Here is a 16,583-nt window from a genome sequence, read left to right as displayed (position 1 = left end):
CACTTCACACCATTCACCATAATAATTTGTCATGCTCATTTATTAATCAAAATAAAACATTGCACAATTCGCAGCGGATAGAGATCTAATCAATCATGCAAACCATGTAATCACATTACATGTAAAACTGTTCAACAACCACAATTGAAAACAAAGTAAAACATCCCGTCCCGATGTTACATCTACCAGAGCATGACCCACTAAGGAACTACACTAGACTCCAAGCACTAGCTTCTACTCAATCACTGCTCGTTACCTGAAACATAGTTGTAAGGGTGAGTTCCTCAATCGATATAATAAGCATTATAAAATATCATGTAATGCTAAGTAAATTAACACATTTCATCACCCTAATCATATCACACATTCAGCAACGGCAACATCAACTCATAATCATACTCAACACAACACAACACAAAACACACGTATAATATTGGAATACATCCATTCATATTATACGCCACACATACATTATGCAATGAGACTCCATGCATGCGGTACTGACTATTCGTGAACATATAGTTCAACCTCACCGATCAAATCCAGATACGGCTACCAAGCTCACTAGTCCCACTCATTTGAGACCTAGTGACTCACTCACTAATTCCTCACCATGGGAATTAGCTACCACCCCAAGGGCTATGCTATGCACGCTAATCACCTAGCATGCAAACATCAACAACAATCCACAATAACTCACTCACTAATTCCTCACCATGGGAATTAGCTACCACCATAAAGGCCACAATATGCAAGCTAAATCACTTAGTCATGCAAACATCAACAATCATCCACAATGGACATATGCTCACACTCTAAGCCATAAACAGTCCATTCACAATTGCATACATAATAGATACATCCACAGCATTATGCATACAATCATACATCATCCACATATTTATCACATAATCATATCATGCCACATAATCAATCACAGTATTAGCACGCTCTACTAATACCCCTACCGCTCAAAACAACGGGAAATGATCCCTATTATATCATACGCCAATATAGGCCAAACATCAAACATGCACACCACATTTAAATATAAATTTTCACTTTTCACACAGTGTTAACCGGTTAACGCCCTGGGTTAACCGGTTAACGCAACACAGAACACGCTTCCTGGCAATTCACAACAGTGTTAACCGGTTAACACCCTGGGTTAACCGGTTAACGCAAGACAGACAGCAATATTTCTCAATTCATAACAGTGTTAACCGGTTAACACCCTGGGTTAACCGGTTAACGCAAGACAGAAAGTTGTTCCTGCGCTAACACGAAGCAGAATGCAGAATTCTCCGCATTTTCCGCCGTTGGAGGACTTCCGGACCTCCGATTCCAATTCCGTAAAAAGCTACACTTTCGGAAAATCAAGACTCATCCAATTACAGATTCAATTACAGCTTTAACATAACTTATTCATCTCAATTTTTCAGCATTCAACATCCCAATTAGGGTCAAATCAATGGTTTATCACTACCCATTACATGTTAACCCATAATACCCATTAAACGACGATAAACCCCCCTTACCTGAGTTAATCCGGCAAATCCTTTAGCTTCAAGCTTTTCCCTTCTTCAACCCTCGTTCTCTTGCTCTTCCTCCTTGCCTCTTTCTCACTTTCTGTCGCTTCTCTGATTTTCACGTGAAAAACCCTTTTTACCAAATGGAACTCTTTATATATATTCCAACTTATTATTCCAATAATAATAATTCCAAATAATATTCCAATAATAATCTAATTATTTAATTAAATTAATAAATATACTATTAACTTAATTTAAATAATTATCATATTTTTATCGGGGTGTTACACGGTTCACGTGGTTTAATTTGACATGCTAAAAATATTTTTACGACTAATTTTGGTCATATGTTGATCAGTCTGAGCAGTTTAAACGGTCATAATTTTTATTTCAAAATCCGACCAAACGCTGTATTTTTCCGAGTCATTTATTTCGCGCTGATTATTTTGACGTGTTCATTTTATTTTTTCGAGCATTTTGGTGCCCGACTTTTTTTTTTTGAGTCTATTTATTTTTATATTGGGTCTAGAATAAATAAATAGGTTAATTAGTTTTTATTTTAATTTTAACTATTTTAATTATTTAACTTTATTCAGTTTTTAATTTAATATTGGGTTTCAAAATAAACTTAGGCCCATTATCATTAACCGAATTTGTTCATATATATATTTACTAGCATGACTGATAGAGGGAGGCCAAAAAGACAGAACAAAAAAGAGAAACTGAGAGTGGTTGATCTATACTATCGTACACACAGTTTGATACATGCGGTTTGGTTAAATATATCAGGATATCGCCATTTTGCTTTTTTTATGCACATAAGTATAACAGGTATAATAATTTGGTTCATTGTATTATGTATTTGATGTGTTTGTTTTTTATATAAGTTTTACATGTCTCATAATATATAATATAATATAATAATAATTTTGTTGTTAATAAAAATGCATATGGATCATATAATATATAATTTATAATATGTAACTAGTGTGTTAAATATATATATATTTCTATTTTATGTTATAATTTGATTATGTTTTCGGATCGGATCGTGTCAATACGCCGTTTTCACATATACGTGTATGAGGCGTGACATTTGTGTTATCCGACCCAGTTGCGATGATCGCAATTTTGCGCTAGCAACGCCGTTGTTTTTTTTTAATTCATATTTTTTTTATATACATATATTTAGATCTGCACACTTTTTTTCATAACTAACTACCCTGATTTTTCCTAAACCCTGACAATTTCGCCACAAACTCTAAATTTCAAACCTAAAACTTTAACCGTGTTATTTCCTCTAAACCATAAACCTTTTCTTAAACCTTAACAAACCTTATTATTATTTCCTATTTTCGCTCATATTTATGTTATTCATACACTGTAACTGCTTCGCCCTTGTAATATTTTAAGTTTTAATTTGTAATATTTTCAGTTTTACTTTTCGCCATCTTTATTATGTAACTGCACCAAAGCGTTGTAATAATTAGGGTTTTATTTTCTGCCATTTATTTTCTGCCATTTTATTTTTCTGCCATTTATTTTTCTGCCATTTAAATTCCTGCCATTGATCCTATATTAACTGCGTGGTTTAGTAATGTAGGGCGTGAAAACCTACTAAATTAATTATTTAATATTTTTCTATAACCTTTATATTTTTGTAAATAAATAATAAATACTAACTATTTTAATAACTTTTTTTATTACTTACTTATAATAATAAATCCTTATATATTTTGTAAATAAAATCTAATTGACCATTTTTCTAATTGAATAATAATAATAAACCTATTAATCTAATAATTTGATATTTTCTATAATCTTTATTTATTTTGTAAATAACTAACTTAATATTTTTCATATAACTCTTTTATTTTATAATTTGTACATTAATGTATTTTAAATTCTTTTATTATTACTAATTTATTTTAAACTCATATTTTTCTAATAACTTCTAAAAAAATCTAACTTGTTTAACCTAAAATAATTTCTTTTAAAATTCTAACCTTTTTATTATCACTTTATTATTATTGTTATTTTATTATTGCTTTATTACCATTGTTTATTTATTATTTTGTTATTATTTGCTTTTATCTATTCTATTTTTGCTTCATTATTTTCCTTATTTTAATTTTGTTTTATTTATAATATTAGGAACAAATGTATAGGTTGTAAATTTATTCTTTCTCGCCTGATTATTATGTATCTGTCCCATAGCCATGTAATAGTTTAGGAATTTATTTTTCTTGCTTTTATTTTTGTAAATATTTATTGCGTGGTTAGTAATTTAGGGAGTGCAAAAAACTAACTGTAAATAATTGAACTTAGAAAATTAAATTCAAGACAAATATCTGAAAAATAACACTCACACACGTAAGTCGATCTTTGATCGCCATCTGTACTTCCTAGGGTATTCCTCTTGGTTGCCTTCTTTAAATGGTCAAGTCCCTCGAAAATAGGGGTGTCTTAAGCAAAGTCCCTTCAAACAGAAAAATCATCAAGTCCCTATAAACTTAAAAGATCAAGTCCCTACGAGGTTGCCTATGATATAATGATCTTGTCCCTTCGGTAAATATGATGATAGTCCCTACGAGTTGCTAAAGACACCCCTTATGTTGCCTTCATTGACCATACGGTGACCCTACGCCCGTCCCTTAAACACATCCAAGGTAATGACTACCTATTCCTTAATAATAGGGACAGTCTTACCATTGAAAGAATATACGAGAACACGAAAGACTTAATCTAGGGTAGGTATCTCATAGTTACTTGCTCACACTTTTCAAAATTACTTTTACACCTCACAATTTCTAAACTAGACTTTGTATACACCCATACGAGGGTCATTACAAAGTACTTAAAGAAATTTTTCTAATCACACACTACACTCTTGCAAACAAACAAAGTGAGCTAAGTAACTAAGAGCCCATGGATAACCATGGATATAAAGGGTGTTAATACCTTCCCTTTGTATAACCTACCCCCCGAACTCAAAATCTTTTTAAGGTCTTTCCTGTTCTTTTATGTCCTTTCCTTTTGGATAAAATAAAAGTCGGTGGCGACTCTTGCTATCCGCAACATTTAACTAAAGTCAGTTCTCCCACCGTGTTACAGAACTGGCGACTCTGCTGGGGACTTAATAAAAGAGGGGTACCTTTAGGAATTAGATCACTTTAAAATTGTTTGCCTTGTTTGCTTTATACTTATCTGTTGGGTGCTCTTATGTGTGAAAGACCCTAACCCGGATCTAGTGTACCTTAGGTAAATGGCAATAGACCAAGGAAATTGTACGGCGTATATCGATATGGTTGATCTGGTGGCCATAGTTAGTGTGACTTCTTGGTTGGTGCTTATGTTCCTTAAGCAAGTTGAGGATAATATGAGGCTGCCATATGTTGTCAATACACTAACTGACTTTTAGAACCCTAGTCATCCCATCTTGGCCTTTAGAAAGTAGTGAGATAACCAGCTTTGGTGAAGACTGAAGTTGGTTGATACTCGATACTACACTCATTGAGATCCTAAACTTGGAGGGTTTTGGTTGGCAAGTAAGTTGCCTACTGAACAACCACCCTTGTGAAGGATCAATGATTTTGAGATCCCTTAGAACCTGGTTACTTTTGTAGGACAGGATGAATCAACTAAACTTCAGGGGAGGGTACTTACCTTTAAACCTCATGCAAGCCTTCAAACCTAGGGCTATTGTGTGACTTGTTTGTGTGTGCCACATGTTTGTGATTGAGCATAACATCATAGCATCATCATGCATCATAAGCATAGCATTTTCACTAACCATTTCAAGGACCAAAGGATTTATCTTTATTGCAGGTCATGGCTTCTGCTCGTAGGAATACTATCCGGATCAACTTTGTAGGAATACCTCCTAAGCTTAAGGAATTGGTCTCTCAAGTTTCTGAAAACTCCCAGTTCATCAAGAGGCATGGTCACCTACTGGATCTAGTCACTTCAGGGTTCAATGAAGACATGATGAGTGTCATGTTTCAGTTCTTTGACCCTAAACATCATTGCTTCACATTTCCCGACTATCAGCTGGTTCCTACAATGGAAGAGTTCTCCAAGCTTCTGGGTATACCTATTCTTGATCAGAAACCCTTCACAGGCTTGGAAAAAGAGCCTAAACCTGAAGTCATTGTTGCAGCCTTACATTTAAAGAAATCAGACATTGTCCTAGAAACAAGGAGTGGAGTTAAGGGTATTCTTGCTAAGGTATTGGTGGAGAAAGCTCAAGTATTCCTGAAGGCTATGAGTTATGATGCTTTTGAGGAGATCTTAGCCCTATTGATTTATGGCTTAGTATTGTTCCCCAATCCAGACCAGTTCATAGACGTACACGCCATCAACATATTTCTGACTCGCAATCCAGTGCCTACATTACTTGGAGACATCTTACACTCTCTTCATACCCGTACTACGAAGGCACGAGGAACTCTGATGTGTTGCATACCTCTATTATCTAGGTGGTTTATTTCTCACCTTCCTCGATTAGTGATGAAGAATGAACAAGGGTTCAGGTGGTCCAAGAGGATTATGTCACTTTCTCATTCAGATATTCATTGGTGCTCTAGATCTATGGAGAATGTTACCATCATTGACCATTGTGGGGAGTTCCCTAATGTGCCACTCCTTGGCATAAGAGGGGGCATTACCTACAACCCTTCTTTAGCTCTACGTCAGTTTGGTTACGCTCAGACTGATGGTCCTCATGACATACTTATTCAGGGTATTGTGTTCGACTACGACAACGATCTTCAAGGTTACCGTCAAAGGTTCATACGAGCATGGGGTAAAGTGAACAAGGTTGACAGCAAGACTCTGGAACCCAAGTACACTATTCCTATGGAACCATATCTCAGATGGGTACGATCTCGTGCTCAGACTCTTATGATGCCATATCCTGCTATCCTGCCAGTTACCATGGAGCCTGTTGCTGAAGGAGATACTTCTTACATCATTCTTCATCCAGACATGCCCACTGACATGGAAGAGTTACAGAGGTCCTGGATCCAGTTGAAGGAGCAAAGAGATACTTTTGAGACTCATTACAAGGCAAGTCAGGAAAGAATCCTGGAGCTAACAAAACAACTTCACGAGGAGCGGAATCTCAACTCATACGTCAACACAAAGAGGAAACGTCCATGGGAGACTTAAAACCCCATTTTTGTATTCATTTCATTTTTATTGTAAGCCCAAGGGGCAAATAAGTTTATTACTAATAAAAGTTTGCTTTTTGGTGGTTTAAACAAATTTAAATCCTACGGTCCTTGAAAACATTGCATAACCATCTACATACCATATTATTGCATCACAGGTTTCTTATGAACAGGTATTTTATCTTCTCGCTGTTTATTTCAGCAGAAATGGCTCTTGAACAGACTGTCAAAGATCTCCAGGCTCAGAATGCACAATTCCAAGAGTTGATTCTGAACTTGTCCAAGGGGCAAGATGAGTTGAAGACATTGCTGGCTAAGAAGAGGAAGAAGACTAGAAGATCAGGAGGCCTTATCAATCTGGGAAGAAGATTCAGAGGCCCTATCAAGATAAAGGAACAGGTTGATGATTATGAGTCTGAAAATTCTGAGAAAGAGGGAGGTAGTCCCCATGATACTGTGGGAGATTCTGATTCTGGAGCAAATTATTATCATGATCCTAATGAAGATAAGTACAAGATGCTGGTGGATAGAATGAATGTTATGGAGTTACAAAAATCTTCTGGGCTGGATTTTGAAGATCTGAGTTTAATATTTGGAGTGGTTATACCTATTGGTTTCAAGGTTCCTGCTTTTGTGGTGTATGATGGTGTCTCATGTCCCAAGTTGCATTTAAGATCCTATGTCCGGAGGATTCAACCACATACTGCTGATAAGAAGTTATGGATTCATTTCTTCCAAGAGAGCTTGTCTGGAGCTCAATTGGAATGGTACTATCAATTGGAGAGTGTCAATATCCGTGATTGGAATGATCTTGCTGAGGCCTTCTACAGGAAATACCAATACAATGCTGATTTAGCACCTACTCGCATGCAGCTACAAAGCATGTCAATGGGTGCTAAGGAGAATTTCAAGGAGTATGCCCAGAAATGGAGAGACCTGGCTGGCAGAGTTCAACCTCCTCTGACTGACAGGGAGCTAGTGGATATGTTTATGAGTACGCTGAATAGTCTTTTCTATAGTCACCTCATTGGAAGCTCATCATCTGGTTTCACTGAGCTGATAATGACTGGAGAGCGTGTGGAAAGTGGCATAAGAAGTGGTAAGATACAGGTGGGTGCCTCTTCATCAAGCACTACAAAGAAGCCCCCTAGTGGAAAGAAGGAGTCTAATGCTGTGTATGGTCAACCTGGCCGTAACAGAAGTCACCAATCCGTAGGAGCAGTTCACATTTCTAATCCTACTCCTGCAACACCAGAGCTACCACAGAGTAATCAACAGAAGCCTAGAAGACAATTCACCAAGATCAACATGTCACTGGCCCAAGCCTTGCAACACATGTTGAAAGGGGAACTCATTACTTTGAAGGACCCTCCTCAGAATCCTAATACTTCCTCTCCTCGGTACAATCCTAATGCACGATGTGCCTATCATTCTAATTGTCCGGGACATGACACCAACAATTGCTGGGTGCTGAAAAATAAGATTCAAGATATGATTGAAGCTGGGGAGATTGAATTTGACCCTCCTGGGACTCCAAATGTGATTACTGCTCCCATGCCCAATCATGAGAAGACTGTTAATGCTGTTGATGAAGTTTCATATGTTTCCTCAGTAGCAGATGTGACTACTCCCTTATCTATTATCAAGAAGAAGCTGGTGCAGGCTGGATTCTTTCCAGGTTGCAACGAAGACTGTTTTTATTGTGCCTACAAACCTGATAGCTGCTGGAAGTTGAAAGATGGTATTCAACGCCTCATGGACAATTACACTATATTGTTTGAGAGAACTCCTTCTGTGGAAAGTATGTGTGAACACCTAACTCGAGGTAAGAAGTTTGAAGATGTGGATATGGTTGATAAAGTGCCAGTGAAGATTACCTCCAAAGGCCCTGTCAAGATCACTTCCAAGGGTCCTATCAAAATTACTGCTGAAGGCCTGGTGAAGACTGTTGCTGAAGTTAGAGTGCCTCCCATGATTATTACCACTCCTGGCCCTATTCCTTATACTTCTGATAAAGCTATACCCTGGAATTACGGTTCTGATGTTTATATCCATGGTGTTAAGCAGGAACCTTTGACTGACACCTGTTACTGATGATAACCTTGATGTTGATAATATTGCTGGATCTAGTAAGATCACCAGAAGTGGAAGAATTTTCTCTCCTCCAGCTACCTCAAAAAATACAGTTCTTCCAACTACTACCTCCACTTCTGAGCCAAGTACTGATGCTCGAGGCAAAGGTCCTGTGGTTGAACCTGTGCAAGCTGAAGCACCGACTGCTGAAAATCTCTCTAAAACAGATGGAAGAAGTGCTGAAGATCATTCGTAAGAGTGATTATGATACTGTTGACCAGTTGGGGCATACTCCCTCCAAAATTTCCATGTTGTCTTTGTTGCTGTGTTCTGAGGCTCATGCTAAAGCCTTGATCAAATTCTTAAGGACTGCTCATGTACCAAATGAAATTTCTGCGGATCAATTTGAAAATTGTGTTGCACATCTGACTTATGATAATGGGTTAGGTTTTTCTGATGCTGACTTGACTCCTGCCAAAAGAAACCATAACAGGGCTTTACATATCTCCATTGAATGTAGGGGCACTACCTTGTCTCATGTGTTGATAGACAATGGCTCTTCATTGAATGTACTTCCCAAAGAGGTTCTGAACAAGCTCAGTCCTGAAGATGCTGTGTTAAGATCAAGTAATATAGTGGTGAGAGCCTTTGATGGTTCAAGAAGAGTGGTGCATGGAGAAATAGATCTCCCGGTCAAAGTAGGCTCTCAAGTCTTCGATTCTACCTTCTATGTAATGGATATTCGTCCTGCGTACTCTTGTCTGCTTGGGCGCCCCTGGATCCACGGGGCAGGTGCCGTGACCTCCACTCTACATCAGAAGTTGAGATATCCAGTGAAGGGAAAGATCATAACTGTTTATGGAGAGGAAGAATATATGGTCAGTCATGTGAATACATTTAAGTATGTTGAAGTGGAAGGTGAATATGTTGAGACTCCTTGCCGGACATTTGAAGTAGTTCCTTGGGTCGTTCCCGCTACTGAAGCTCCTCCTGTGGTTAAAAGAGTTCCTGTGGTTACCAGAGTACCTCCTACAATGGCTTCCCTCAAAGATGCTAGAGCTGTGGTTGAAGAAGGTGGTTGTACTATTTGGGGTCAGCTTCCCGACATTCCTTACAAGTCTGACAAGTTTGGTTTGGGTTTCACTGCAGAGTCCCAGAAGGCTGTTCGTCGTGCTCGTGCTGTACGTATCACCAATCAAGGGAACATGAAAGATCAAATCAATGATGTGGGTGACTATAATGAAGACTACAATCTGGATAACTGGATTTTTCCTACTGTGGGTGATGGGCTCAACAATTGGAAGACTGAAGACGTTATTCCTATCTCCTTTAGTCAGGAGTAAATACTATTACTGCGTTGTTATTTTTAAGCCTTGTGCCTTACCCGGGGCACAATGGTATGCTTGTTTCGGGATGTCATTTCATTTGCATACTTCATTCAATAAAAATCAATGGACGTTTCGTTTTCGTAAATATTGGGCTCTTTGTTTTTCTTTTATTTTATTTTCATCAGCTATGTGTTCTTACACACACCCACATCACTAAAATGCAGATCCTCATCCACCCTGGATCCTGTTGATAACAGTTCTACTATTTCCAATTATAATTTCGAGAATCCGATCTATCAAGCTGAAGATGGAAAGGATGAAGATTGTGAAGTACCTGTAGAGCTTGCTAGGTTATTACAACAAGAAGAGAAAGTTACACAGCCGCATGAGGAATCAATTGAGGTTGTAAATCTGGGTACTGAAGTAGACAAGAAAGAAGTCAAAATAGGAGCAGGCTTGGAAAACAGTGTCAAAGAAAGATTGAGTCGGATGTTACGTGACTATGTAGAGGTTTTCGCTGGAAAAATCAAGAGATGATATGGAATGATGAATGTCAAGAAGCTTTTGACAAAATCAAGAAGTATCTCCAAGAACCTATAAATCTGATGCCACCAGTTGAAGGAAGTCCTCTAATCATGTATTTGACCGTGTTAGAAAATTCAATAGGGTGTGTGTTGGGGCAACATGACGAGTCTGGTCGAAAAGAGCATGCAATATACTACCTTAACAAAAGGTACAGACTGTGAAACAAGATACTCCCAGCTCGAGAAAGCTTGCTATGCTTTGGCTTAGGCTGCTCGCCGACTAAGACAGTATATGTTGAATCATACCACTTTATTGATTTCTAAGATGGATCTTATCAAATATACATCTGAGAAACCTGCTCTCTCCGGAAGAACAACAAGATGATTGCTGAACTCTGCACGCAGTTCAAAATAAAACACCATAACTCTTCTCCGTACCGGCCAAAGATGAATGGCGCCGTGGAGGCTGCTAATAAGAATATTAAGAAGATTCTACAGAAGATGACTGTTACTTACAAGGATTGGCACGAGATGTTACCATTTGCTCTTCATGGTTATCGTACTACAATACGTACTTCAACAGGGGCAACCCCATTCTCCTTAGTCTATGGTATGGAAGCAGTTCTGCCCATTGAAGTTCAGATCCCTTCCTTAAGAATCATGAAGGATGCAGGCTTGGATGAAGATGAGTGGATTCAGACTGGACTCGACCAGATAAATTTGATTGATGAGAAGAGGTTGGCAGTTGTTTGTCATGGTCAGATGTACCAGAAACGGATGATCAAAGCTTTCAATAAGAAGGTTAAGCCAAAGGTATATCAGGCTGGTGACTTGGTAATCAAGCGTATCATACTACCACAGGGTGATCCTAGGGGCAAGTGGACTCCTACATATGAAGGACCATTTGTGGTCAAAAGAGTATTCTCAGGAGGTGCCATGATGCTTACTACTATGGATGGTGAAGACTTTCCACAGCCGGTAAACGCAGACATAGTTAAAAAATACTACGCATAAAAAGAGACCCGCTAGGTTGACTGGCCTAGGCAAAAATAAGGGCATCCCGGCAAACCAAAAGGGTTCGGGCAAAAATTAGGGATATATATAAAAAAAATGTACACCCGGCAAGTCGAAAACCTGAAAAGGCGGCTTGGGCAAAAAAGGGTATCCCGGTGGATTGGAAACCTGAAAGGGCAATCCAGGCAAAAGTTAGGGATTAAAGCGTATGATTGTGTCTCGTTTGGATCACTCATATAACTTCAACTGATGGTGCTACCTAAATCAAGTTCAAACAGATAAAGATCAATCCAATCGTTTCTGTCTCAACAGCAGAAGATGAGATATTTGAAGATAATGGCAATAGTAGAATTGAAACTCAATAGGATCATTTTTCACATAGCTGTTTTCTTTGTTTTATAAAAAATTTACGACGAATTCCTCTTACTAGGATTTCTGTCTCCTTGTACAAACTTGCCTATGTATAGGTCACTTTGTGATATAAATAAAATTTCATCTTTGAATCCAGATTTACTTTTACTCTATTTACATAAGCGAAAACGTCCATTGGTTGTGTTTGAATGTATGTATGCTTTTGAATACGATTGATGTTTACCAGAAATGCATAAAATGCAGTAATAGTATTTACTAAGGACGAACGAGGGTAGTAGTTCAATGAAGCTTCGCCGGTTCATCCCCACTACAAATCCCTAGTAGAGCAAATCTATCTTTATAGATGCTTCGAATTACGTCTCCCCTTGAATTTATGTCCATCTCTTTTATCCTCAGTCGGGATACTCAGGAACTTATTCCTTCAATAGAAGTACGACGAACGAATACGGGAAGTGACAAATACTATAATATCAAACAAGACGGGAACGAGTTCCTCATATTCTTCAGCAACGAATCGGGATTTATTTTCCCTAGCCAGTAGTTGTTATACAAAGATATCCAGACGCTTCAGGCCGCATGATTCATACATACATCATTTACATCATACCATGGCATATCCATAAGTGCATAATACATTTACTTAGATGCACCATGCCATGCATGCATACATATTGCATAAACTAACCTTTTCCTTGCAGGATGGTTATATACAGATAAAATACTATCAACAATTCACAACAGGTCAGAAACGATCTATACGAAGATCTAGTGCTGATACTTAATCATTACTCAAGGTGTCCATGGATAGTAGGCAAACGGTCTATACGAAGATCTATTCCCTAGTCTAGGATGTTTTCAGGAGAGTTAATCCTGATACTCTTTTGTCCTCGGATAGTAGGCAAACGGTCTATACGAAGATCTATTCCTTAATCCAGGATATTTCCAGAAGAGATAATCATCACGAAGATTTATTTCTACTGGTTTATTCAACAATTCAAAACAGTTCAGAGACGATCTATACGAAGGTCTAGTGCTGATACTTAATTCAGAAAGAAATCGCCACGAAGATTTGGTTCTGACACTTAAATTAAAAGTATGTTCTTAGATACGATTCAGAGACGGCCTATACGAAGACCTAGTACTGATATCCAGTATCAACATCAAGATGTTATCACCTCCTGATATTATGGATGGCATCTATAAGCCCATCTCCAGTTCTTCCAAGTGGCATCTTCAAGCCCACTTAAGCATATACAACCAGTCATCAGTGTTACTTTACGCACCAGCGAGTGCAAATTTTTGGGCTTTTATGTTCAATCCCCTTCAACCTTCCAAGTCACGAATGGCACACAGGCCAATCTAACTCCTCAGGTTTCAGAAAATTGAACAGGGGCAGCTGTTGCACCCCAAAATTTGCCCTCTATTTTTAACTCTAACCAATTTTTTGTTTCACATTCATTTGCATCATCTTCATAGCATAACATTTTTTTCTGTCTTAATATTAGCCGGAATAATTTCTCGGAATTTACAAACAGACTGGTCAAATTAACTTTTTAACTGTGCCTAAAATTAGTCAACGAAAAAATGTCAAGTTTAAGTTTGCAAATGTCGGTAACATTAATCTGCGGTTCACGTGGTTTAATTTGACATGCTAAAAATATTTTTACGACTATTTTTGGTCATATGTTGATCAGTCTGAGCAGTTTAAACGGTCATAATTTTTATTTCAAAATCCAACCAAACGCTGTATTTTTCCGAGTCATTTATTTCGCGCTGATTATTTTGACGTGTTCATTTTATTTTTTCGAGCATTTTGGTGCCCGACTTTTATTTTTTTTTTAGTCTATTTATTTTTATATTGGGTCTAGAATAAATAAATAGGTTAATTAATTTTTATTTTAATTTTAACTATTTTAATTATTTAACTTTATTCAGTTTTTAATTTAATATTGGGTTTCAAAATAAACTTAGGCCCATTATCATTAACCTAATTTGTTCCTATATATATTTACTAGCATGACTAATAGAGGGAGGCCAAAAAGACAGAACAAAAAAGAGAAACTGAGAGTGGCTGATCTATACTATCGTACACACAGTTTGATACATGCGGTTTGGTTAAATATATCAGGATATCGCCGTTTTGCTTTTTTTATGCACATAAGTATAACAGGTATAATAATTTGGTTCATTGTATTATGTATTTGATGTGTTTGTTTTTTATATAAGTTTTACATGTCTCATAATATATAATATAATATAATAATAATTTTGTTGTTAATAAAAATGCATATGGATCATATAATATATAATTTATAATATGTAACTAGTGTGTTAAATATATATATATTTCTATTTTATGTTATAATTTGATTATGTTTTCGGATCAGATCGTGTCAATACGCCGTTTTCACATATACGTGTATGAGGCGTGACATTTGTGTTATCTGATCCAGTTGCGATGATCGCAATTTTGCGCTAGCAACGCCGTTGTTTTTTTTTTAATTCATATTTTTTTATATACATATATTTAGATCTGCACACTTTTTTTCATAACTAACTACCCTGATTTTTCCTAAACCCTGACAATTTCGCCACAAACTCTAAATTTCAAACCTAAAACTTTAACCGTGTTATTTCCTCTAAACCATAAACCTTTTCTTAAACCTTAACAAACCTTATTATTATTTCCTATTTTCGCTCATATTTATGTTATTCATACACTGTAACTGCTTCGCCCTTGTAATATTTTAAGTTTTAATTTGTAATATTTTCAGTTTTACTTTTCGCCATCTTTATTATGTAACTGCACCAAAGCGTTGTAATAATTAGGGTTTTATTTTCTGCCATTTATTTTCTGTCATTTTATTTTTCTGCCATTTATTTTCTGCCATTTTATTTTTCTGCCATTTATTTTTCTGCCATTTAAATTCCTGCCATTGATCCTATATTAACTGCGTGGTTTAGTAATGTAGGGCGTGAAAACCTACTAAATTAATTATTTAATATTTTTCTATAACCTTTATATTTTTTGTAAATAAATAATAAATACTAACTATTTTAATAACTTTTTTTTATTACTTACTTATAATAATAAATCCTTATATATTTTGTAAATAAAATCTAATTGACCATTTTTCTAATTGAATAATAATAATAAACCTATTAATCTAATAATTTGATATTTTCTATAATCTTTATTTATTTTGTAAATAACTAACTTAATATTTTCATATAACTCTTTTATTTTATAATTTGTACATTAATGTATTTTAAATTCTTTTATTATTACTAATTTATTTTAAACTCATATTTTTCTAATAACTTCTAAAAAAATCTAACTTGTTTAACCTAAAATAATTTCTTTTAAAATTCTAACCTTTTTATTATCACTTTATTATTATTGTTATTTTATTATTGCTTTATTACCATTGTTTATTTATTATTTTGTTATTATTTGCTTTTATCTATTCTATTTTTGCTTCATTATTTTCCTTATTTTAATTTTGTTTTATTTATAATATTAGGAACAAATGTATAGGTTGTAAATTTATTCTTTCTCGCCTGATTATTATGTATCTGTCCCATAGCCATGTAATAGTTTAGGAATTTATTTTTCTTGCTTTTATTTTTGTAAATATTTATTGCGTGGTTAGTAATTTAGGGAGTGCAAAAAACTAACGGTAAATAATTGAACTTAGAAAATTAAATTCAAGACAAATATCTGAAAAATAACACTCACACACGTAAGTCGATCTTTGATCGCCATCTGTACTTCCTAGGGTATTCCTCTTGGTTGCCTTCTTTAAATGGTCAAGTCCCTCGAAAATAGGGGTGTCTTAAGCAAAGTCCCTTCAAACAGAAAAATCATCAAGTCTCTATAAACTTAAAAGATCAAGTCCCTACAAGGTTGCCTATGATATAATGATCTTGTCCCTTCGGTAAATATGATGATAGTCCCTACGAGTTGCTAAAGACACCCCTTATGTTGCCTTCATTGACCATACGATGACCCTACGCCCGTCCCTTAAACACATCCAAGGTAATGACTACCTATTCCTTAATAATAGTGACAGTCTTACCATTGAAAGAATATACGAGAACACGAAAGACTTAATCTAGGGTAGGTATCTCATAGTTACTTGCTCACACTTTTCAAAATTACTTTTACACCTCACAATTTCTAAACTAGACTTTGTATACACCCATACGAGGGTCATTACAAAGTACTTAAAGAAATTTTTCTAATCACACACTACACTCTTGCAAACAAACAAAGTGAGCTAAGTAACTAAGAGCCCATGGATAACCATGGATATAAAGGGTGCTAATACCTTCCCTTTGTATAACCTACCCCCCGAACTCAAAATCTTTTTAAGGTCTTTCCTGTTCTTTTATGTCCTTTCCTTTTGGATAAAATAAAAGTCGGTGGCGACTCTTGCTATCCGCAACATTTAACTAAAGTCAGTTATCCCACCGTGTTACAGACATGACCTGGTAATACTGGAATAAAGGCTGAACAACAGGTTCATACATGACCTGACAAAACAGGAACATTCAAAGATGGGCAAT

The sequence above is a fragment of the Lathyrus oleraceus genome, chromosome 4 (genome assembly GCF_024323335.1).
Source record: "Lathyrus oleraceus cultivar Zhongwan6 chromosome 4, CAAS_Psat_ZW6_1.0, whole genome shotgun sequence".
Classification (NCBI taxonomy): Eukaryota; Viridiplantae; Streptophyta; class Magnoliopsida; order Fabales; family Fabaceae; genus Lathyrus; species Lathyrus oleraceus.
This window is presented reverse-complemented; position numbering follows the sequence as displayed.